Raw genomic sequence first — 25,152 nt, 5'->3', positions numbered from 1 at the left:
TTACTAGATTTTTATTTTAATATGTGGTTGTCATTGGATTGCACCACTGGACCACAGTGCCCAGGAAAGTAATAAAAAGAATCGGAAAGCTCCTCTGGGAGCAGTTACCAGCTTGTCTATTCTGAGCCTTGGTTTCAGACTCTGGGTAAAACCCCTTTTAGTACTGGATTAGGTCCCTAATTCAGAGAGTACTGTTGGTTCCCAGGTTCAGGACTGTTCTGATCACTGACGACGGACAGTATCTAGATATTTGGGGGGTATGGTGTTTGGTAGTAAATAAAGGTTGCATGAAACTGGTGACTTTCTTTTCTCTTCGTGCTCTGTAATTTGTAATTTCTTTTACATTACCATTAAAATAACCATATTAGGTCTAGCTCAGAGCCTGTGTCTGCCTTGATACATGTACCCTTTCTGTACTCCCATATATTCTGTATGGTTTTATGGAATTAATTTTGGGGGGAATATACAAACATCACAAAAATATACTGTAATAAACATACTCCTTTGTTTTTTGAAAATGGAACTTCAGACTTTCAACTGCAAACCTCACTGCTTGTACACTAATTATATAGGGAAATAATTTCCCTGAGTTTTACTTTGTCTAGAACCTTTATCAAGGCTGTCTACAAAGTAAATTATTTATAATCTTTCATTATATTACCTCATCTTTTCAAATGGCTTTAAATACCATAGATATACTGATGACAAATTTATATCTTTAGTCCCCACTTTTTTCCTGATTTCCAGACTGTTATACTTAGCTGCCTACTAGACATCCTCATTTGGGTGTTTAATAGTTTAAAATAACATCTTTGGTTCCCTCTACCAAACATTCTTTTTTCCTCCATTTTTTTCACCTCAGTTTGGTGTCAAACTTAGCATAACTCCTAACTGTTCTCTTTCTCTGATACACCGCATCTACTTTATCTGCAGATCCTCTCACCTGTGTCTTCAGGATGTGCTTAAATTGGGCTGCTATTCTTTAGCTTAAGGAGTTTCTACTTATAAATCTTTTTACTTCTTTTTTAAGATTCAGCAGAGGATGGTGGTTATAACCCTAGACGAGGAAGCCAAACTACTCAGGGTAAAACCCTAGCTTTACAGTATTGTAGCTGCGTGAACTTTGGCATGTTTCCTAACCTCTGTGTGTCTCAGTCTCCGTACTTCAAAATATGGATGTAGTACGCACTTCATAGAGTTGCCATTAGAATTAAAGAGTTAATATTGATAATATTCTAAGAATAGTGCTGCATATTTGTTAGTTTAAAAATAAGCTTATCTCCCTCAGTCTGTTTTCTAAGGAGAAGTTATGTTTTATTGAAAAACATATAAACCATTCTTTATCGTCCCTGTGCTCAAAAATATTTCAGTGGCTTCTATTCCACTCAGTAAAAATCAGACTTCTTAAAATATCCTTTGAAGTTCTAACCGCATGTCCTCGTTGGCTCTCAGATCTCGCGCTCATCCGTCTCCCCCGCGCTCATTCTGCCCCAGCCACACTTGGGTGCTGCTCTTCAACGGGACGGTCGCGCACCTACCCCATACCATCTAAAACATCCCCTCCCTCACACCTCACTGTTCTCGTATCTTTTTTATTTTCCTTCACGACGGTTGTCATTGTACAGAATGGTAATTTAGTGACATGCTTTTTGTTCTTTGGTTCACTTAATATCTTTTCCACTAGGATGTAACCCCTAGTGCTTAGAACAGTGCTTACCACATCGTAGAAGTTCATTAGATACTTATTAATGGTTAACTGATGAATGAAACAAAATAAAATCAATCTTCCACATTTATTCCCTAAACAGTACAGTCTTGGAAATCTGAAGTTTTATTCATTGTCTGTTTAAAATAATCATATGTAATTAGAATTGGTGGGGACATTTGAGGTCATCACATTTTATTCCTTTTAAACTGAAGAGAATGAGTAAAGACAGAGTTAGGAAAGGAACAGGCAGCCTATGAGCATCTGTTCTTTTTACTGTAACACGTCTCCTTCCTGACCCATGTGGTGATGGCAGTGCTGGAGGATGAGACCCCAATACAGCATTTGGGTTTTATAGAAAATAGTAGCATCTTGCTTTCTTATTTTAAATCTGCACTACTTTCTATTTTTAAATCCTAGTAAGAGTTAAAGTAAATATTCCTTATTCTTCACAGTAAATGCCTTTCATAATTTACAGAAAATTAACCATGGGTCTGGTAACTTCAACTTAGTTGCAAAATTGCACTGTATTTCCTGTTGTGCTATTATTTATATATACATATAGATATATAAAGAAAATTTTATTTAGATAATATTTTCATGTCAACTTACCAGTTTCAATCATTGCTCATTGCTTGGTGATGGAATAGTTTTCTTTTAGAAGAAGTTTTTTTGAAATTTCTTAAACAGAAAAGTTTATATTTTTGCTGATTGCTACATCTTGAAGGTCTGTCTTACCCGATCTTAGTTGTCATACTCATGATCAAGAAAAGTCACAATTTGAATACCGTGCTTCCAGGCCTCCCATATAGGACAGTGATTTGGAGCCGTTGAACCACACAGATTGACACTTGACGAGAAGTGAAGATTTTTCTCATGATCTGTATTCTTGCCTTGTCATTACCTTATCTTTAATGTTTTCTAAAAGGTTAATATGTTTTATTTTCAGCCTTGACCTCACAATGAGATGCTATATTCTATAGCAAAGGGGGTTTCAACATGAAAAGCTTTACAGTTTAGGCTAATATAAAAACTAATCATTAGTTTGGAAGTTAATGATAGTTTCCTACTTGTGAATGGTAATGTTTCAAATTTTACTTGTATCAATCAAAGATAAATGTAAGAGCTAAAACTATAAAACTATTTAATATAAGGAAGAACCTTCATGACATTGAATTTGGCAACAATTTCTTGGATATGACCATAAGAACACAGGGAACAAGAAAAAAATAGGTAAATTGGACTTCTTCAGAATTAAGCTTTCATGCACCAAGGGACACTGTCAAGAAAGTGAAAAGAAAACCCACTGAATGGAAGAAAATATTTGCAAGTCATAATTATGATAAGGAGTTAATCTCCAGAATATATCAAGAGTTTCTATAACTGACCAAAGAAACAACCCAATTTATAATGGGCAAAGGGCTTGAGTATAACATTTCTCCCAAGAAGATATACAGGTGGCCAGTGTAAGCAGAGACGTTGAAATTAAGAACAATGTGACAATAGCCAGAGGGGAGTGGGGAGGGGATAGTGGGGAGAGGGGTATACAGGAGCTACTATAAAGGACACATGGACAAAACCAAGGGGGAAGGTAGAGGTGGGGGAGGGAGGTGGGACTGGCTGGGGTGGGGTGGAGGGATGGGGAGAAAATGCAGACAATTGTAACTGAATAAAAATAAAATAAAAGATAAAAAAATAAGAAAACTAGTAGCAAACACATGGTGCAATATACAGATAATGTATGCTGAATTATACACTTGAAACTTACATAATGTATCAACCGATGTTACCCCAATAAATTTAATAAAAAAAAATATGAAAAGATGCTCAATGTCATTAATCATCAGAGAAATACAAATCAAAACCACAATGAATTACCGTTTCAAACCCATTAGAATGTCTGTTATTGGGGAAAACCCCCAAACAAATCAGAAAATAAGAAACCTTGGTGAGAGGTGGAGAAATGGGAATGCTTGTGCCGTGCTGATAGGAATGTAAGATACAGCAGTCGCTGTGGGATCCTGTGATGGTTCCTCGAACATTACAGGTAACCTACTGTTTGTAAGAGGCTACTCTTTCCCCCTAGTAATATTTGGATTAGTATCTATAAACATGTGTCTTTTTTTAAATTTATTGTTTACACTATTGTGGATGTGCCCATTTTACCCCCTTTAGCTCCCCATCCCCCACCCTCACTACAAACTTGTTTCTCAGTAATGCTACCTGAACCTTCCAGAGTTTAGGAGAGAATTTATTCTGGATTTCGATACTTTTGGTAAAAAGGGAGACATTTATATAGAGGATGTGATGCAGTTTATCATTTACCAATAGTTTAAACTTTTAAGATATTACAACTATTTATAAATCTAAGGAGGAGTTTTTAGTTTTTAATTATTTGTAAAGCTTAAAATGTAACCTCAGTAAAATTTTTATATTGACTCAAGAAAACCTGTTTGAACTATATATATTATTTTTCCCCTTTAATAATAATTATAACATTTTCCTCATAATTTTATATAAAGCCTTTGTTGATCTCTGTTAGGGGTTTTCTTCCTAAGGTGAACTTTAATTGCTTCCCCTATATGCTTTCTAATCTAATTTCTGTGTAAAATATATATATATTCCCAAAGGAGATTAGGACAGAATTTGGCAAAATGTCTGGTTTATTTAGTGGTCATATTTTATTAAGAAGGGTTTTGTCTCATATTGAACTATTTCTAGGAGTTTTAAGAACATAAGACTATGCACCTTTATACAAATCTATTGTACCCTAGAGGAGCCTTTAATAAGCAGAGATCTTCTTGGAAAATTGCTGTTTAAATGAAGAGAATTATAAATTAGATATAAAGTTAGTAACTTGATATCCAGTTACATTTCTTTACACTTTCAAAGTCTTGAAGTATAATAATTTTAAGTTGCTTTGCTACAGGGATAGTGATTAAATTAGGTAAACAAAGAAAATATAAAATATATGTATACCCACCAAAGATTTAAACTGTCTCATTCATTGTTTAATTTGAAAATAAGTATTTATTCTTGCCAATTAGGAACTAGAAACTTGAAGTCTTATACCTGCTTTTTAATAAAGTTGATCCTAGCTAACTGAAAGATTAAAGAACTTTAAATAATGGAACAAAACCATCATTATTAATCAATAATGTAGTTTATCTAACAGTTGAATATACATAGGTAACATTTAAAAAATGTTTAGGGATTTTATAGCTTTAAAAAAGAATAATTGTTAGAACATCATAGCTAATTTAGAATTTGGTTAATATACAGTATAGTGAATATCTTTCAAGAAATGCTGAACCTTTTTTTTGAATAGTAAGAATTTGAGATTATGTGCATATAATTTTTTTAGTAATATGTTTGAGTATCACAATAGAGCAGCTATTCTGAGTGTAATTTATAGATTGAGTCAAACGGTTCTGAAAGATTTACTGCTGGAAGGTAAACCATTTCCCTTTAGGGGAGCTGTTGGATAGTGCAGTGGTGAAGAGTGTGGGCTTCGAGTCCATCTGGATTTGCATGGAGGGTTAGCCACTTACTTGTTTGTGTGTTCATGGAATACTTGAGATTGTGAGCCTCAGTTCTCTCATATTCAAAACGTGGCTGAGAGTTTATCAACAGAAGAGCCTGCTTGGGAAGATGAAGTGGCATGATACATGCCAAGTATTCGGAATGCCATCTGTGTCTGGAACACAGTGAGCACTCAGTACGTGTCAAATGCTGTTACTTTCGTGGTGGTGTTTTGGTGTGGCAGAATTCATGGCTCATATTTATATTTCATTCCGTGTATTACATACTAAGCAGACAGTATCACCTCTCAGAATAAAAATCCAGCTAAATCAGAAAACCCTTCTCTCGGTGTAAGCTCAGTGTATAGTTCTAGGAGAAAAAGTAAGTTTAAAGGCTTTTATCCCACTGCGATACACAGTCCCAAGAAGTTCATTTAAAAAAGTTGCTTCAGTGAAAATGATTATTGCAGTAATAATAAGTAAAAATAAAGAAGTGAAAAATAAAAATATAAAAACTGAAACCAGTAACATTTAAAATAACTTACTCTTTAAAATTCACAACTTTTATGAAACAGAAGGCCATAATTTTGATTTTACATGTGATTTAAAAAAAATGTTAGTATTCATTTCAGCACATTTTAAGAGCATTTTAAATGAAAAAGTGGATTTTTATTTCACATTTTTAATGAAGGGCCTGAGACAAACTTTCAAGATATTTTCACAGTTGAAAGAAAATACACTGGATAACCACCTATTTTAGTGATAAGGAAGAAGAAAATAGAGGAAGGAAGGAAGCAGGAAATCCCAACCGGCTACTCTCTCTTCCTACGTGAAATGGATAGAAACGTTTCTAAGTTTTAATTTTGATAAGTGCTAACAAATTTAGCCGAGATCACAGCCGGGAATAATATTGGCAATATGATAGGATAGCCATCTGTATACCTTGGTGTTGGTTGGACCTGAACCCTGAAAATTTAAGGTATATAAGAAATTCCATGAAATGCTGATAAAATGGTGTAGCTTTTTGCCTAAGTGATCTTTTGGCCTTGTTAGTACAGAATATAAACATTCCTTTCTGATGTGGATTGTTAAAAAAACCTTTAAAAAATGTTATTGTTATTCAATTACAGTTGTCTGCCTTTTCTCCCCATCCCTCCACCCCACCCCAGCCAAACCCCCCTCCCTCCTCCATCTCCACCTCCCCCTTGATTTTGTCCATGTGTCCTTTATAGTAGATACCAAAAAACTTTAATAATAAACTAATTAGATGGGAAGCTGTATATATTCAAAATGATACATAATTTTAACTAATAATTTGCTGTTTTCTCATTCAAGTTTTTTGTAATACTAATGGTAGACATTATAATAATTAAGAACTTGCTGCTTTTATTAATACTCTGTAAATCTATTTGTTACAGTTTTAAATAAACTGTTGCATCCCCGTTTGTCCTTTTATCAAGTAATGGTAACAGATGTAAGCTCTAAGACGCGGTGCAGTGTGATGGGAGGAAGTGTCAGTACTACTTTTTCTTTAACAGTATCTCTGTATGTGGGTGGGGCAGAGCTACACGGGGAGAAGCGTGCTTTCAGCATGTCGTCATTTGTTCTGTTCACACCATGAGTACTGACGAGCTTTCAGTAACCCTGCTGAAAGAATGCGATGCCACTTTTGGGGGCATATTTGCATACGGGTCAGTTCTGAGTGTGCAGTGAAAACGAGAAAGGGTGATGTTGATCAATCTAAAATGGCATATTTATACTTTATATGACAATATATTGTTTGACTTTGAATCCTATAAATGAATTCTAACTAAAAAGATACTGTCTTTGATTCTTTGTGAAACTTGGTTCAAAAAATGTTTTTAGTAGATTATCAGCTATATATCCTAAATGTAATATGTATAGATAATACGTATTTCAACTCAGAGACTTAGATGTAATTTATTATGATTTATTCATAATGTTGGTATTTCATATTTTATGGATTGTAACCAGTAATTTAATATAATTAAAGTTACAGGAATTTTTAAAAAAAATTTTAAGATTTTATTTATTTATTTTTAGACAGAGGAGAAGGGAGGGAAGGGAGAAAAGAGAGAACCATTAATGTGTAGTTGCCTTTCACATGCCCCTACTGGGGACCTGGCCTGCAACCCAGGCATGTGCCCTGACTGGGAATCGATCTGGTGACCCTCTGGTTCGCAGGCAGGCGCTTAATCCACTGAGCTACACGGGCCAGAGCTATAGGAATGCTTTTGATTAAGAAATTTAAAGTAAACTTGAAATTTTGAGCTTCATAGTAAGTTCTTCAATAGAATTCTAAATTTTATTATATTTTCAATATTAATATATTTGTGTGATAGTTACAGTAAAAGCATCATCAAAGTTAAGTTTAAAATATTTGTTAATTTTAGACTCCATTTATTCAGAATCTGCTAATTTTGATGTAGCTGATATTTAGCTTTAATTGTCTGTTACAAGGGTAAGATAAATTGAAGAACTATGATATCAAATTTAGAAAATGTTTAATTATAAATATTTAATGTAAATTATAGGAGTTTTATATGGCATGGTTTATGTAACTAAGAAAAATTTTAAGTTCTACAACTAAGGTGTTCTAATTATGTGATTCTGATATTTTGATCAGATTTGCTAGACATATATGAATTTAGTGAATCAACCTTATTAGGTTTTAGTAATAGTATATCGTATCCTCTCTAGTTTATTGTTATTTTAATTAAACTTTTTATTTTGAGGTAATTTCTGGTTCAAATAGTAATAGTTGTAGTTGTAAAAAATAATACAGAGTTTTGCTAGTTATACTTTACCCATTTTCCCCCAGTGGCTGTATCTTGCGAAACTATAGTATATTAAAAAGTGTAGTATACTCTCATGAGTAAGATATTGACTGATAAAATTCATTGATCCTTATTCAGAGTAAGAATCAATGAATTGATTCTTCACTGTTTTCTACAGTTTTACTTGTACTCATTTGTGTTCCTGTGTATTTATTTTTATCACATGTAGTTTACTTGTGTGTACATTTTCATTACATGTAATTCATGTATCCGTTACTACAGTTAAGATACAAATTACGACATAGGGAATATAGTCAATAATGTTCTGATAGCAATATATGGTGTCAGACGGGGTGAGATTCATTGGGATCATCACTTAGTAGGTTATATAGTGTCTAGTCACTGAGGTGCACACCTGAAACTAGTGTAATATTGTATATCAACTGTAATTGAAAAATAAAAAATTGATTTAAATTAAAAAACATACAGACCAGTTCTTTTACCACATGATTTCTTGTGTTGCCTTTTATAGCCGCCTTTCATGTCTTCCACCCCCATCCTTAGCCTCTGGCAGCTACAGATCTCTTATTTCTACAGTTTTGCCATTCTAAGAACGTTAAGTAGATTTGTGCAGTATGTAATCTTAGGGAATTGGCTTTTTCATGCATCATGATGCCTTGGAGATTCACTCCAGTTGTTGCGTGTATCAATAATTCATAATTGATACATAATTCACAATTCCATGGTGTGGCTGTGGACAGTTTAATATTCAGCCATTGAAGGACATACGTGTTTTTTTTACAGTTTTTGGCTATTGCAAATAAAACTTCTGTGAATATCTATATACAGGATTCTTTGTGAACATTAGTTGCAATTTATCTGGAACGAAACACAAGAGTGTAATTGCTAGGTGATACGGAACTGCGTATTTAGTTTTTTAATGAATTGCTAAACCATTTTCAGAGTATCTGTGCTATTTTACATTTCCACTGGCGGCGTATGAGTGACCTGTTTTCTCTGTGTCCTTGTCAGCTTTTGGTATTGCCACTGTACTTTAGAGCCATTCTGATAGGTGCGTAGTGAAAAAGTGGAGGTTTTCTTTTGTTTCCCTAATGGGTAAAGTACTGAACATCTTTCCATGTGCTGATTGTCCATTTGTTTAGCTTCTTTTGTGAAGTGTCCATGCCTTATGCTATTTTTAATTGATTATTTGTTGTTTTACTGTTGAGCTTTGAGAGTTCTTCTAGATGTACGAGATTAGTCCTTTGTCAGATACGTGGTTCACAAATACTTTTCTCCCAATTTTTTGTAGCTTGTCTTTTCATCCTCTCAGCACAGGGTCTTTTACAGAGCAAACGGTTTAATCTTCATGAGGTACAGTTTATCAGTGTTGCCTTCTGTGGATTGTGCTTTTGGTATCAAGCCTACTCCTAGATCCTGAAGGTTTTCTTCTCTCACTTTTCCCCTCTAAAGTCGATGTTTTACATTTGATCCTATCATCCATTTTAGTTTAATTTTGTATAAGGTTTGAGGTTTAGGTGGAGTTATGGTTTTTTTGCCTAGCATGTCCAAATGCTTTATTACCAGTTCTTGAAAAGGCTATATATGTACTTTTTTCAGTGTATTGAATTGCATTTGTAATTATGTCAAAAATCAGTAGGCCATGTTTATTTGTGTCTATGTCTGGGGTAACTGATTGATGAATCTATCCATCTACCAATACAATACTGTCTTGTTTACTATAGCTATATATACCTCTTAATATTATGTAGAGTCTTTCCACAATTTTAAATCTTTTTAAAGATGGCTTTATCCATTGTAGTGCTACAATATGTAATGAGATTCCTTATGTCTACAAACAACCTTGCTGAAATTTCAGTAGCTGTTATGTGAAACATATAAATCAGTTTGGGGATAATTGACACCTTTATTATGTTGAGTGTTTCAATCCATGAACACAGTATATGTCTCTATTATGTAGGTTCTCCTTGGTTTTCTTCATGAACATTTTATACTTTCCAGGGTACGGCTGCTGTTTATGTTCTATTAAGTTTAAATATTTCATTTTGGGGGTTATAATTTGTAGTATTTTAATTTCTGTCTCCACATGTTTATTTTTAGTATTTAATAGCTTGATTTTTGTGTATTTACATTGTATTCTCTAACCTTTCTTAATTCATTTATTCTAGGATTTTTTTTGGGGGGGGGGGTAGATTTCTTGGGATTTTCCTTGTAGAACGTAATAAGGTTTGCAAGTAGGGACAGTTCTTCCTTTCCAATCTACATGCCTTGTTTTCCTTGCCTTATTGCAATAGCTAGAACGGCCAATAGTGTATTGAATAGAGAGTGATGAGGGTGCACATCTTTGTCTTGTTCCTGATTTTAGGTAGAAAGCTTTTATTCTTTCGCCATTAGCTACATTGTTAGCTCCAAGTTTTTTGTAGATAACTCTATCATGTTAAAGAAGTTTCTCTCTATTCCTAACTTGCTGTGACTTTAGTCATAAAATAATGTAGGATTTTATTAGAATTTTTTCTGCCTCAATTGATATATTTTTCTGTAGCCTTTGACATGATGGATTGCACTGATTTTTTTATTTTTTAAATTTTGAGCCACCCTTACATAGTTGGAATGAATCTCATTTATCATGATGTGTAATTGTTTATATATACAGTTGGAATGGATTTAATAATATTTTGTTGATTTTTTAATGTTCATTAGAGAAAATGATCTGTAGCTATCTTTTTTTTGGTATTTGTCTGGTTTTAGTATCAGGATAATATTAATTTTATAAAATGAGAATCATTTTCTCTTCTTTTTTCTTGAACAGATTGTGAAAATTGATGTTACTCCTTTCTCACATGTTTGCTTGAATTCTGCACTAAATCCAGTTAAGCCTGGTGTTTTTTATTTGAGGGGGGCAGTAAGGAGGACAGTTAAATTATGCATTCAAATTTTTCATTGTTATACAACAATTTTTTTAAATATATTTTATTGATTATGCTATTACAGTTGTCCCATTTTCCCTCCTTTATTCTCCTTTGCCCTGCATACCCCCTCCTACCTGCATTCCCCCCCTTTAGTTCATGTCCATGGGTTGTACATATAAATTCTTTGGCTTCTACATTTCCTATACTGTTCTTAACCTCCCCCGGTCTATTTTCTATCTACCATTTATGCTACTTATTCTCTGTACCATTTCACCCTCTCTCCCCCTCCCCGTCCCCCACTGAACAACCTCCGTATGATCTCCATTTCTGTGATTCTGTTCTGTTCTAGTTGTTTGCTTAGTTTGTTTTAGGTTGGGTTCTTAATAGTTGTGAGTTTGTCGTCATTTTACTGTTCATATTTTTTACCTTTTTCTTAAGTAAGTCCCTTTAATATTTCATATAAGGGCCAGGTGATGATGTACTCCTTTAACTCAACCTTATCTGGGAAGCACTTTATCTGCCCTTCCATTCTAAATGATAGCTTTGCTGGATAGAGTAATCTTGGATGTAGGTCCTTAACTTTCATGACTTTGAATACTTCTTTCCAGCCCCTTCTTGCCTATAATAAGGTGTCTTTTGAGAAGTCAGCAGATAGTCTAATGGGAACTCCTTTGTAGGTAACTCCTTTTCTCTTGCTGCTTTTAAGATTCTCTCCTTTTCAGGTTTTCAGGAACTACTGTAAAGGACACATGGACAAAACTAAGGGGGAGGGTGGAAGCAGGGGAGGGAGGTGGGTTTGGTTGGGGTGGGGTAGAGAAGTGGGGAGAAAATGCAGACAACTATAATTGAACAACAATAAAATAATTTAAAAATTGAAAAAAAAAAGATTCTCTCCTTTTCTTTAATCTTGGGTAATGTAATTATGATGTGCCTTGGTGTGTTCCTCCTTGGGTCCAACTTCTTTGGGATTCTCTGAGCTTCCTGGACTTTCCTTTGCCAGATTGAGGAAGTTCTCCTTCATTATTTGTTCAAATAAGTCCTCCATTTCTTGCTCTTCCTCTTCTCCTTCTGGCACCCCTATGATTCAGATGTTGGAATGTTTAAAGAAGTCCTGGAGGTTCCTAAGCCTCTCCTCATTTTTTTGAATTCTTGTTTCTTCATTCTGTTCTGGTTGAATGTTTCTTTCTTCCTTCTGGTCCACACTGTTGATTTGAGTCCCAGTTTCCTTTCTGTTACTCTTGGTTTCCTGTATGTTTTCCTTCATTTCACTTTCCATAGCCTTCATTTTTTCCTCTAATTTGCAACCATACTCAACCAATTCTGTGAGCTTCCTGATTCCCAGTGTTTTGAACTGTGCATCTGATAGTGCATTTTTTCTGGAGCTTTGATCTGTTCTTTCATTTGGGCCGTTTTTTTTCTTTTTATCTCAGCATGCCCATTATGTAGTAAGGGGCGGGGTCTTAGGTGTTCACCAAGGCAGGGCAAACCAGGTTTCTGCTTTGTGATGCTGTATGTGGGAGAGGGGTCTTAGAGGGAACAATGCCTCTTGCTCCCCTCTCTGCCGGATTTCAGTCACTTCCCCTGCTACCCGCAAGCAAAGTGGGCCCTTCTGGTGCTGATTCCTGAGTGGGTGGGCTTATGTACATGCTAGGACCTTGTGGGTCTCTCCAAGGAACTCTCCTGTGAGGCTGGGAGTTTCTGCCACTGCCCTCTCAACCCCCACAAGGTGTTTTCAGTCAGAGGTTTGAGACTTTATTTCCCTGTGCTGGCACCCTGGGTTGCATGGTCTATCTCACTCCCCAGTTGTTCCTCCCAGTTTGTCTGCACATGAATGTGGGTCTGCCTGGTCTGCCAGCCGCCACCTTGCTCAGTCTGTTAGCCACCAACTTACCCACTGCCCATCTCCACCCCTCTTACTGGTCCGGATGAATGTTTCTTCTTTAACTCCTTGGTTGTTGGACTTCCATACAGTTGATTTTCTGTCAGTTGTGATTGTTTTTTGTTTTTAAAGTTGTCCTTTTGTTTATGTGGGAAGTCAAAGTGTATCTGTCTATATACCTCCATCTTGGCCGGAATTGAGACTCCACTTATTAAAGCAGGGGACAGTGAAACAAAGTTGAGATAGAAGGGGCAAGATGATAGCAACAGGAATGTGCCTAGGTGGAGCTGCTTTGGTCCTTTGGAAACTTGAGGAAGAGTTAGGCCTAGAGGTTGGGGTCTAGGCGTGGCTGCCTTGGTCCTTCAGACAGAAAGTCACAGAGGCGGAAGAAGTGAGCCAGCTGGGGTGCGTGGACTCAGGAAACAAGTTACCGAGGCAAAAGCAGGGTCCTCAGAGAAAGCCAAGAGACATATTTTAGGAAAGAAGAGGGGCAGGATGGCATGGCATGCAGAGAGAGAGAGAGAAAAGACAAGCTGCCTTAAGGGTCGCCTTAAGGGTTTTTATCTGCTTTCTAAAGGTGGGAATTTTAGGGGAGATCTCAGGGGAGGATCTCCTTAGAATATTCATCACCTTTCCAGGTGTGTCTTTCAGGGTTCTGGTCTTTACTGATTGGCCTCCTAGGGGAGGGTATCATCAGTCATTGCATCTGGTCCTGAGGTCAGTCATGGTATTGCTTTGTCTGTTTCTTTCTTTCTTTTTTTTTTTCCCCTGGGCCTGGAGTTGAAACAACTGAGGCCTAGATGTTATCTCTAGTTTTACCAAAACACTGTGTCTGTGGTCATTAGATCTGAGCATTTGTTCCTAGGATTATTTTGTGCTGATCAGAACCTCTCTGCGCTGAGGGCTTAATGCTTAAGGGAGTGGTCTTGCAAGACAGAAGGGGGCAGGTGAGTCAGGATGCTGGATTGGACCAGTTTGAATCAGCCATCTGTCTCAGTTTTTCTGTTCCACTTGCCAAGGAATTTCCTAGCTTCTTACTGTCCTGTCTCAAAAGCATTGGATTTCTTTTCAGTTTGTAAACTCTAGATACTATTGACTACTCTTAATATTCTCACGAGTGTGTTTTTTTATGCATGTTCATAAATGTTTGCAGTGGAAATAATATTTAGTCTTCATTTTAAACTAGTCTGTTCTTTATGGTGCAAATTTAAAGGTTTATGTATAATAGTTTTAAATTAATAAAGTAAATTATTCATTAGACCAACGTTTTTGTGTTTCTTTCTTATAATGCTGATTTCCTTTCACTAGCTTTTACTATCATCAGTTTTTTTCAATGCTGTCAATCAAATCTCTTTTTTATTTGGCATACTTTTTACTTTTTCTTCATTTTTATGTCATTTTTCCTGTTATTTTTGCTCCTCTATAACTGCATGGATTCAGAATGTGTGTGGTCAGATATTTAAATTTTTTTCATAAGGTGTTGTTGAAAGCCCATTTCTTCCTTTTGAGCTGTTAGGTACCTGGGTGGTCACTGAATCATTTGACACAGTGTACTGTGAGCTGTGCTTACTCATTTATATATTGCTTTATTGTTTAATATTTCTTCCTGGGATTGAATACTTATAATCTATTGACTTCCCCCCCACAATGTCAGGTTTTTTTAATGCTGTTGCGTTGACATGATTGTTTACATTATTTACTTGGTTGTCTACCTTTGAGTGGTAAATCATGTAAATTTAAATGAGTTTTAGAAACTTTGAAATAAATCTTCTTTAGTTACAGCTTCAGTGTTCTCTAGTATATTTATTCTTGTATAGGAATTTAATAGATTAGGTTAAAATGATAAAAGTACTAAAAACTATTTTTTAATTGTGAATTTGGAGTAATATTTGTATTAATTAGCCTAAAATCTTTCTGGTGACTTAGGAAAATTTTTTGCTAAAAGGATTCAGGATGGTTTTTCTTATTAGCTTTTCTGTGTTAAACACATATTTGATGTCATTTCAGAATTATCTTTATATTCAGAAAGATGAATCAAACTTTTTTTATTTGGAAAGAAAGACAAAATTGTTTTTAACCATGTGCTGTGTTGTGGATATTTTTCTATGTCCCTGTTGTTTATATCTACCTTCTACTGTTTATTTTGGCAATTGCTATTGGTAGACATTTAGATTGTTTCTAGCATTTAAATATTTAGCCAACACTGAATGGACTTACTTATTTCTAGTGATTTGTTCAGTGTATTGTTAGGATTCCTACCTAGAAGTGAAACCACTGTTCCAACAGGATTGGTCACTTACAGTTACGAGCAACACCAAGTTGTCTTATGTGTGCACTGACACTCTTACTATAAAAGTGGTTGTGAGTGTGTTTGTCCAGCAGCTGTACCAACACTAGTACTTGCCTCTTTTATTATTACCCGTGCAGAATGATCACTTACTTAATTTACACTTAGTGAACTTGAACATTTTTTTCTAATGTTTTGGCCATTTGCATTTGTTTTTCTGTTCATTCTGTTTTTGAGGAATTGATCTTTTTCATATTGAATTTAAATGGCTTTTTATATGTTTCAGACATTAACTCATTTTGTAATAAATATTTGTTATATTCTTCATCCAGCAGTTTGCTCTAGATTAAATTGAGCACCTGAATGCTCATGTTTAGGGGCTGTATTGTTTGAACAATGACACCCAAAGTCTCTAGACACGTTAAGTGTGGTGAGATGCCCACGGTGAGTGAAACACGAGAGAACCGAGTCATGCTGGAGCAAGTAGGTATGTTCCTTTCTCTTTTCAGGGCCTGTGCGAACTGAGTTGCGCGGCAAGCAGAATTGTGTTTTGTTTCTGACTTTTGTAAAATGAGAGAGAGTAACACTTATGTAGCTCCACTGGTACCTATATTTTAAATGTTTTCCCAGATTTTTTTGGTGGTAAAATATACATAGCGTAAAATTTACTATCTTAATTTTTAAGTGTTCAGTTCAGTGTTATTAAATACATTCATAAAGTTGTGTAACTATCACTGCCATCCATCTACATAATCGTTTTCATCTTGTAAAACTGAAACTCTAGACCCATAGAAAAGGTAATTTCCAGTTCCCCCCTTCTCCCGGCACTTGACAATCACCATTTAATTTTCTGTCTCTATGGATTTTAACTCTCTAAGGACTTCATGTAAGTAGAGTCAGAAAGTATTTATCATTTTGTGACTGGTTTATTTCATTTAGCATAATGGCCTCAAAGTTTATACATGTTATAGCATAGGTCAGAATTTCTATCTTTTTAAGGCTAAATAATATTTCATTGTATGTATATTTCACATTTTGCTTTTCCATTTAGCCTCAGATAGATACTTGGATTGCTTCCACATTTTAGCTTTTATGAACATGGCTGTAAAATATCTATTTGGCATTTTACAATCCTGCTCTCAGTCCTTTTAGGTACATACCCAGAAGTGAAATTGCTGTATCACCTGATAAGTTTATTTTTAATTTTTAAAAAGTTATAATTTATTGATTATACTATTACAGTTGTCCCAATTTTTCCCTCTTTGCCCCCATTTACCCAGCACCCCACTCCCTCAGGTAGTCCCCCCACCATTGTTCATGTCCATGGGTCATGCATATAAGTTCTTTGGTGACTCCATTTCCTGTGCTGTACTTTACATCCCCATGGCTTTTCTGTAACTACCTATTTGTATTTCTCAGTCTTCTCACCTCTTCACCCCCTCCAGCTTCCATCTGGCGACCTTCCAGTAACTAACTTCTTTTCTCTTGCTTTTAAGAGTCTCTATCTTTTTGGTCTTTTAATAATGATGTGTCTTGGAGTGGGCCTCTTTGCATCCATCATAATTGGGACTCTCTGCACTTCCTGGACTTGCGTGTCTGTTTCCTTCAACAAATTAGGGAAGTTTTCTTTCACTATTTTTCGAGATAGATTTCCAATTTTTTGCTCTGTCTCCTCTTCTTCTGGCTCCCCTATGAGGGAAATGTTGGACCTTTTAAAGTTGTCCCAGAGGCTGTTATACTATCCTCTTTTTTTGGATTCTTTTTTCTTCCTGTTATTCTACATGGTGGTTTTTTGCTTCCTTATATTTCAAATCATTGATTTGATTCTTGGCTTCATCCATTCTACTGTTATTTCCCTGTAAATTGTTCTTTATTCAATTAGTGTATCCTTCTTTTCAGTCTCAGTCTTTTTTATGCTGCTGAGGTCCTTATTAAATTCCTTGAGCATCCTATAAACAGTGTTTTGAACTCTGTATCTGATAGATTGCTTATCTCCATTTTGCTTAGCTCTTTTTCTGGAGTTTCAATCTGTTCTTTCATTGGGCCATGTTTCTTTGTCTCCTCATTCTGGCAGCCTCCCTGTGTTTGTTTCTATGTATTAGGTAGAGCTGCTATGACTCCCTGTCTTTTTAGCATGGCCTATTGTAGTAGGTGTCCTGTAGGGTCCAGGTGCACAGCTTCCCCTCTCACCCAAGCTGGGTACTTGAGGTGCGCCCTCCATGTGGGCTTAGTACACCCTTCTCTTGTAGTTGATCCTTGATTGATGTTGGTAGATCATTGGGAGGGATTTGCCCAGGCCAGTCAGCTGCAAAGCCTGGCTGTGACCGAAGACCACCAACCTCCACCATGTGTGGAGGATCAGCGGTGCAGGGGCAGGGTGGTGGTACTTCACTTTCTACAGGGTATGTTGGCCCTGGGGTTTGCCAGGTGGTGCAAGCCAAGGTCAGCCCCCCCTGGTGTTTCTCCCAGGACACCCTTCCTGAGCTGTAAAGCAATCTGAGATGGCTGCTGCTTGTGCTGGGCTTGGAGATTCCCAGCTGGAGCCCAGCTGTGACTCTAATCTGGCTGCCACTGTGGCTCACTGAAGCCAACTGTTGCTTCTTTGATAGGATTTATGGAAAAGCAGCTTGTGTGTGCCTATAAGTTGGAGGGGGTAGAGCTTCTGTGGAACTCCCAGGTGGGGCACACAGTGTTAGCCAGGTTGATGGAGTCTCAGATATGGCACCAGCCTGCCAGCTCTGTTGGGGGGAGGGTTCAGCAAAGGGACAATGGCCTCTGCTCACCCCAATGCCAGACACTTCAATGTCTCCCTGTATACAACTAGTACCCTTCATGCTGCCACCCAAGTATTGGAGCCCAGAGGGAGTGAGTCTGAGTAGGTGAGTCCTTGTGTGGGTTCCCCAAGAGAAACTGTTTAGGGCTCCAGCAGCCTCTTCTACTGACTCAGTCCCCACTGGTTTTGCAACCAGGAATTGTGGGGACTTATCTTCCTGGCACTGGAATCCTGAGCTGGGGGGGCCTGGTGTGGGTCTGGGACTCCTGGTCCTGAGATATCCCTCTCGAATTTTAATCCATGTGGGTGTGGGCCCAGCCCCTTCCGTGTCTTTGCCCCTCCTACTCAATTCCATAATTCTCAGATTTCCATTCAAATCGATTTCTGAGGGTTCTGAGTGATGGTGGTTCTATATTTTAGTTGTAATTTTGATGCGGGTGTGTGAGGAGGTGAGCCATGTCTGCCCGTGTCGCCATCTTAGCTATGATCCTGTTTTTAATTTTTGGGGGGACTGCCATGTGTGTCCAACAGTATTCATTGTACCGCAGGCAGTTTTAGAGTAATCTGTAAGGGTGACTTGGACGTCTAGAACAAATGCAGGCCTGTGCGCACCTTGATGGCAGCCCAGTGCAACCCATTTCAGACTTCTGATGTCTAAAACTGTAAGATAATACAGTTGTGTTGCTTTAAGCTTCCCAGTTTGTGGTAACTTTTTTCAGTAGCGATAGGAAACTAAGAGTCATTAAATCAGTATCAACAATCACCTATATCTGGACTTTTCATTATAAGAAAACAAACCAACCAAAATGTTTAAGTATTTGTCTTCCTTGTTGGGTCTGTTACAAGCAACTATTTGTAATTCCTAGCTGATAAGAAGAATTTCCACCTTTATCTGTCCTCTAGAACCGTTGATCTTAGGACAGTGGTTTATCTGTTTGTAGATGGTTTTATTTAATTCACCTGCAAAACCATCTAGCTGGGTAGGAAAGTGTGTGTGTGCGTGTGTGCAGGTGTGCATGCATGTGTTTTTAGTGAAATGAGGGGTTTTTTTAAACTACAGATTGAATTTCTTTAACAACCATGGTCTATTTAGGCTTACTATTTTTTTGATTCATTTTATTATGTTATGAAATTGTCCCTATAATCTCATTTTCAAATTTATCTCAATAAAGTATTCCTAGTATTTTCTGCGTCTGTGGTTATGTTGCCCTTTTCATCCCTAATATTGTATTATTTCTTTTCTTTGAACATGCTTTTGTAAACTGTGTAAAGAAGTAGCTTTTACATTTGTTTATCCTATTATTTTATTGTTTTTTCATCGTTCCCTTTCTTTGGGCTCACTCTCTGCCTCTGCAACATCTGAGCTAAACAACAAACATTGATATTTCGTCATCTAAATTATGCTTTTCTTTCCCCTGTAGCTTTTGCGGTATGCCACATGTTTTGGTGTGATTCCAACACCAACTTCCATGTGTTTCCCCCCACCCTCCCACTCCACACCCCCAAGCCAGATCCCCATAGTTTAATGGCTTAGTCCTGTAAGACTGGCCCCCTCTTCCACTTCATATGCCAATGGTAAGTCCACATTACCTGTGCTTCTGACTGACCGGTTACACGTGGCTCCTGTAATTCCCCCTCCCTGGATTCCGTTACTAGGGCGGCTCACAGAACTCAGAGAAACATTTTACTTACTAGATTACCTGTTTTTTATAAAATGGTGTGACTTAGGGATAGTCACGGGCACAAGGCAAAGTACTGGGGAGCGCAAGTTTCCATGTTCTCTGAGTGGGCCTCTCTCCCTGAATCTCCATGTGGTCACCAACTAGGATGCTCTCTGAACCTGGTCCTTATAAGGTTTTTTTCTTTTTTGAGGCTTTATTCCATAGGTAATGAAATCATTAACCATTGGTGATTGAACTCAGTTTTCAGGACCTCTACTGTCCCCAGAGAGGTGGAAAGATACTCTCTTGTCAAATGGTTAGTTAGTTACACTGACAGCTCAGCTCCTGTCCTTAGGTAACCTAGGGGCTTTCCAAAATTCACCTCATTAATATGACAAAAGACAGCTCTGTCACCGTAATTGCTTAGGGAATTTAAGAGTTTTAGTAGCTGTCAGCCAGGAACTGGGATTAAGATCAAATATATATTTCTTATAATTCACAATATTACATTTGTTACGTCAGCTTTCATTGTTATCCAATTCCAAATATTTTCTAATACATCATAGTTTCTTCTTTGAGACATTTATTTGGCATTATATTTTAAATTTCCCAACATTTGAGTTATTAGGGTACATTTTATTTGTTTCAAAATTAATCGCATTTCAATTGCAGAATGAGGTTGTTATGTTACCCACTTACTCACATGTGTGACCTTATCAAATTACCTAACTCCCCTCAATGTTACTTTATTCCACCAATAAGATAATTATTGTTCCCTTTTGGGTTTTAAAGTCTTAGGAGGTTGAGTAATATATAAATAGATATGTTTTCATTTTCCATGTGTATAATTATGTTCCTGTTTTCAATCTTAGTATTTTGCATTACTGCTTTTTGGTGTTGTGATTAAATCGAATAATATACAGGAAGCAGGAATTTCATTCTAATTTTTATTTATCCGTTATTAATGAAAATCTTCCTGTGTTATGGAGAATGAAACGTGGTCCTTCCCTTAAGAAGCTCGTCATTACATAGGGAAGATATACTCAAAACGTGATGCGCAGTGACAAAACAGGTGTGCCGTGTTTACTCTGTAGACGGTGTGAGGAAGGGTGTTCCGACGTGGGGAAATGCATTTTATAAAGGCATACTGTTGGATAGAGGCTGGATTGTGAGGCAGAGAGAAATAAGTCTAGTACAGTAAACAGAAGCCAAATGTGGAATAACTTCATAGAATTTGGACTTTATTTGTAGGTCTGATCTTCCTAATCAATATTCCCAACCATCCCAGAGCATGTGAAAGAGAAACTGGTGCCACGGTCCTGATCACATCAGCCGTTAATGAAATAAATAGGAAAGCCATAAAGGTTGGGAAGCATTGGAACAGCATTTGAGGCAGGAAGACCAATCACGAGCCTCTACCCAAAAGTCTAGGTGAGACATGCCAAGGGCTCGTACTAAGTTGGCATCACTTGTATTGAAGAAAAGGACAAAAAATTTTGAAACATACTAAAGAAGTAGAATTCGTGGGACAAGAGTGCATGTGAGCTCAGTTTAGAATGAATTTTGGGCTTGGGAGACAGTGATTCTATTAGTTAAACAAGGAGCGTAAAAATAGTTGCAGATTTAGGCCATGAATTGGTGTGTTCTGTTTGAGACAAGTGAAATGTGATATATTTTAGACCTTCAGATTTGATAATCCAGTTGTCAGTCAAATATGGGTCAAGAAGATTTTGGGACTGTAGATGTTTTAGAATCATGAGGTTAATAATGGTTGAAGCCATAGCCATAGATGGTGTTCTCAGGGGGAAGGGATATTTTCTGCATTTAAACATCTTGTTCTGCACCTTACCTTAACTAATTCTCGTTTTATTTTTAATCTTGTTATCAATACCAGCAGACATTTTATAATCTCAATTTTATGACTTCCACTCTTTTTGATCCCCCACAATTTCTCTTCATAGCGAACTTCTCTACTATTCCAAGGAATACATTGATTTGACCACTTTTTTTCGTAATTATAGAATTGTTATTTTCCCCACTTCCCCACCTACAGTCTGTGGTTGCCTACTTTGTGCTTGCATCGGCACAAGTCAGCGTGTCTGAAGAAAACACGCTGTACTGACTTCTGACTGAAATTATGGCCACTACCTTCTACTTGTATTGTACTTCATTGCAGACTTTCGTTCTCTCAGTCTCTTTCCTCTTTCACTATTTTTTTTTAATTTTTATTGTTATTCAATTACAGTTGTGTGCCTTTTCTCCTCATCCCTCCACCCCACCCCAGCTGAACCCACCTCCCTCCCCCACCTCCACCCTCCCCCTTGGTTTTGTCCATGTGTCCTTTATAGTAGTTCCTGTAATCCCCTCTTCCCACTGTCCCCGCCCCCCGCTCTGGCTATTGTTAGATTGTTCTTAACTTCAATGTCTCTGGTTATATTTTGTTTGCTTTTTTCTTTTGTTGATTATGTTCCAGTTAAAGGTGAGATCATATGGTATTTGTCCCTCACCGCCTGGCTTATTTCACTTAGCATAATGCTCTCCAGTTTCATCCATGCTGTTGCAAAGGGTATAAGCTCCTTCTTTCACTATTTTAGACCATCGTTTCATACGTTTTCCTTTCTCCTCAAACCTTTGGCACCTTCTTCCATATCCTCATTCTCAGTTGCTGACTTTGCTCCCTTTTCATTGAGAGGATATGACTAGTCACAGAAAATTTACATACGTTTCCATGCCTAAATGTACATTCTCATCTGTGTCAATCTATGCTTAATTCCTGACTGTCACTATGGATGAAATACCTGTACTTATCCCTGTACATAAGCATTTGATTCCATTTTATATCACCTCCTTAAGAACATCACTCCAGAATTTCCTTGTGTTTTCTATTTCTACTTGATCAATAGCATACAGAGTTGGATAAATTTTTTCCATCTTAAACAACAAGCAGCAGCAACAAGCACGTCTTGGTTTTCCATCACTCTTCATTTACCGTCCCATTACACTGCTCCCTTTTTAGCAGAACACTCAAAAGAGTTGCCTCTTCTCACTTTCTCCAGTTATCTTCCCCTTGTGTCTTGAATTCACTTCATTCAGATTTTTGCTTCTATCACTCTGCCAAGTCACTCTTCTCAGGGTCACCAGTGAGCTTTATATTGCTAAATGTATAGGTCATTTTTCAATGCCCGTCTTTCTTGACGTGTCAGTGACATTTCACACAGTTTGTCACCTCTTTCTTAAAAGATTTTCATTCACGTGCCTTCCAGACCTCATTCTGTTTTTTTCTTTTACCTCATTAGTTCCTTCCACTCATTTCTAAGAGGCTGGTTGCTTCTCATCTCCTGGGTCTCTGAAGAATGGAGAGGACGTTTCCCTACCTTGTTCTTCTCCAAAGGCTTTCTCACTCTCTGACACCGTAAATATTTAATGTATTTATTTATTCAGACATTGTAACTTTCACCTATTAAAGTATATTCTTCACACAGGTGGTGGTTTATTTTTGTTCCACACCGCATCCCTAGAATATGATAGGTGCTCAATAAATAGTTGCTAAATGAATGAGTCTTAACATTCTGCAAAAATAGACAGATGGGTAAAAATTAATGTAATAGATAACCAGTTTTTTTTTAAGTAAGCCTCGTGACCTGTACTCAAATTCCAGCAGTCTGATCTACGGTCTTGTCTCATAATTTTTATACTAGAAGACCTCCTGGGAAGATAGCTGGAATAGAGGTTGACTATAAGAAAAAGGGGTAAACTGACCTACATTAACAGTCTAGTTTCCGGCCTACCATTAATTTATCTGTGTCACCTTGAACACGTTGCTTGCTTTTTTGTTTCATTTTCTCATCTAATATAAAATGCGATAGATTGGAGACTACCTGTTATCCAAGGTCTTTATAAGCTCAGTAATTTTACGCTGTGTAATTGTGAGATCTTATGCCGAGACTTCATAGACCGGAGAAGCGCAGAGTATGCAGGAGAAGTAAAGGTGGTTCTTACAGTTTAAACTTGCCAGATGGGAACATGGAGTTCTACTCTACCGTGTTGGATGTAACTTAGGCCGTCCAACTTTGGATCTTCGGTTCAGATAGGCCAAGAGGAGAGACGTGGAGCGCATCCTGCTTGAGTGAATATGATCTATTTTTGAGAAAACTGATCAAAGAAGAAGGAGGTCTAATAGGTTGAATGGTGGTTTGGTTTAGGCGCTTGTGGAGGAGGATTTTAAAAGCCAGTGATTTTATGAGATTAAACTGGAATTTACCAAAGATTTTTATTATGGAAAAAATGAAAGTACTATTTGAAAAAGATGAATTCAAATTGAATGTTTTAAAGAGGGGAGATTGGAGTTAAGAAAGCCATGTGAAAAAGCTGCTGTAGTAATTTTAGGAACAAAAAGGATCTGAATCTGTTTTATCCTGACAGCGGTGGAAGTGGGGGAGAAACATAGAAGTTAGAAGGGATAAACCAAGGAATCGGAGAAGTAAGGTCATTTGGGGTCTTAGCCAGGGTTAGTAGGGGGGTTTCTATCAGTCTGCTAGGAGAGATAGCTGGAGGAAAGGGTCTTATATGAATGGATGGAGTGCAAGTCAGGATTCGGAAATTTCTCAGCATAGAGGTTTTCAAACGGTTTTTTTCCCTTCAAATGAAATGTTATGTGAGGATCCTATATGTAAAAACATAAAAATGAAGCTTATTCTCAAAGTCCAGCCATGTTTTACAAATGGCAGTTTTTCATCTTTTCTTATGGCTGGATAGCTTTCCATTAGTTTATTTGTGTATGTACCACATCTTCTTTACCCAGTCATCAATTGAAGGACACTTTGGGACCTTGAGAATATCATGCTAAGTGAAATAAATCCGTTAGAAAAAGTGAAGAACCGTACGATTTCACTCATACGTGGGATATAAACCTGAAACTCAGGGACACAAACAACAGTATGGTGGTTACCAGAGGGAAGGGGGTGGTAGTGAAGGATAAAGGGTGCCAAATACATGGTGACGGAAGATGATTTGACTTTGGGTGGTGAGTGTGTGATGCAATATTATTACTGTGTATCCTAGAAGTGTCCACTTAAAAAAAGATGATGCTTATGTGCTTGGAGCAAGGGCAGATTTGTGTGGCAGATGGTACCGACATCTCTCTCTGGCTGGTTCTTCTATTTTCTGAGGCACTTTGAATCTGAGGACTCTGGTGAGTATAGTCAGAAACCACTGAAGCAGATCATCTTCGTTCTCCCGGGTTAACTATTTGGTGACACGAGGGTTCCTCATATCCTGTGACTCTTCTGGGTGGCAACATTGAACGGTCTTCTTGGCTTAGCAGTTATTTATTGTCTCAGAGTCTTGTCTGGGCTATGAGGAAGGGTAGAACAAAAATATCCAGGGGTGTCCGACCCTTTGGCATCTCTGGGCCACACATTAAATACACAAACACTAATGAAAACTGATGAACTAAAAAATAGGCTTTTAGTAAATTACGATTTTGTGTTGGGCAACATTCATAGCCATTCTGGGCTGCGGGTTGGACACCCCTGCCCAGTGGAACTTACAGGCCATTTTAGAGAGCCATCATTTAAAAGATAATTAAAAATCATCAAA

At 37.2% G+C, this 25,152-nt stretch overlaps 1 protein-coding gene across 8 annotated transcripts in view; it reads left to right on the top strand.

Moving 5' to 3' along the window:
* Positions 1–25,152, top strand: part of SUPT3H (SPT3 homolog, SAGA and STAGA complex component) — a 439,117-nt gene that overhangs the window by 97,722 nt on the left and 316,243 nt on the right. The window contains exon 2 of one of the 8 annotated variants that reach the window (XM_045192988.3): positions 20,806–20,985. The exons of the other annotated variants lie outside the window; for them this stretch is intronic. The gene's annotated coding sequence lies outside the window, so the exon portion shown is untranslated. The remainder of the gene's footprint in view (positions 1–20,805; positions 20,986–25,152) is intronic. 8 annotated transcript variants of the gene reach the window in all.

The sequence above is a fragment of the Desmodus rotundus genome, chromosome 11 (genome assembly GCF_022682495.2).
Source record: "Desmodus rotundus isolate HL8 chromosome 11, HLdesRot8A.1, whole genome shotgun sequence".
Classification (NCBI taxonomy): domain Eukaryota; kingdom Metazoa; phylum Chordata; class Mammalia; order Chiroptera; family Phyllostomidae; genus Desmodus; species Desmodus rotundus.
This window is presented reverse-complemented; position numbering and strand designations above follow the sequence as displayed.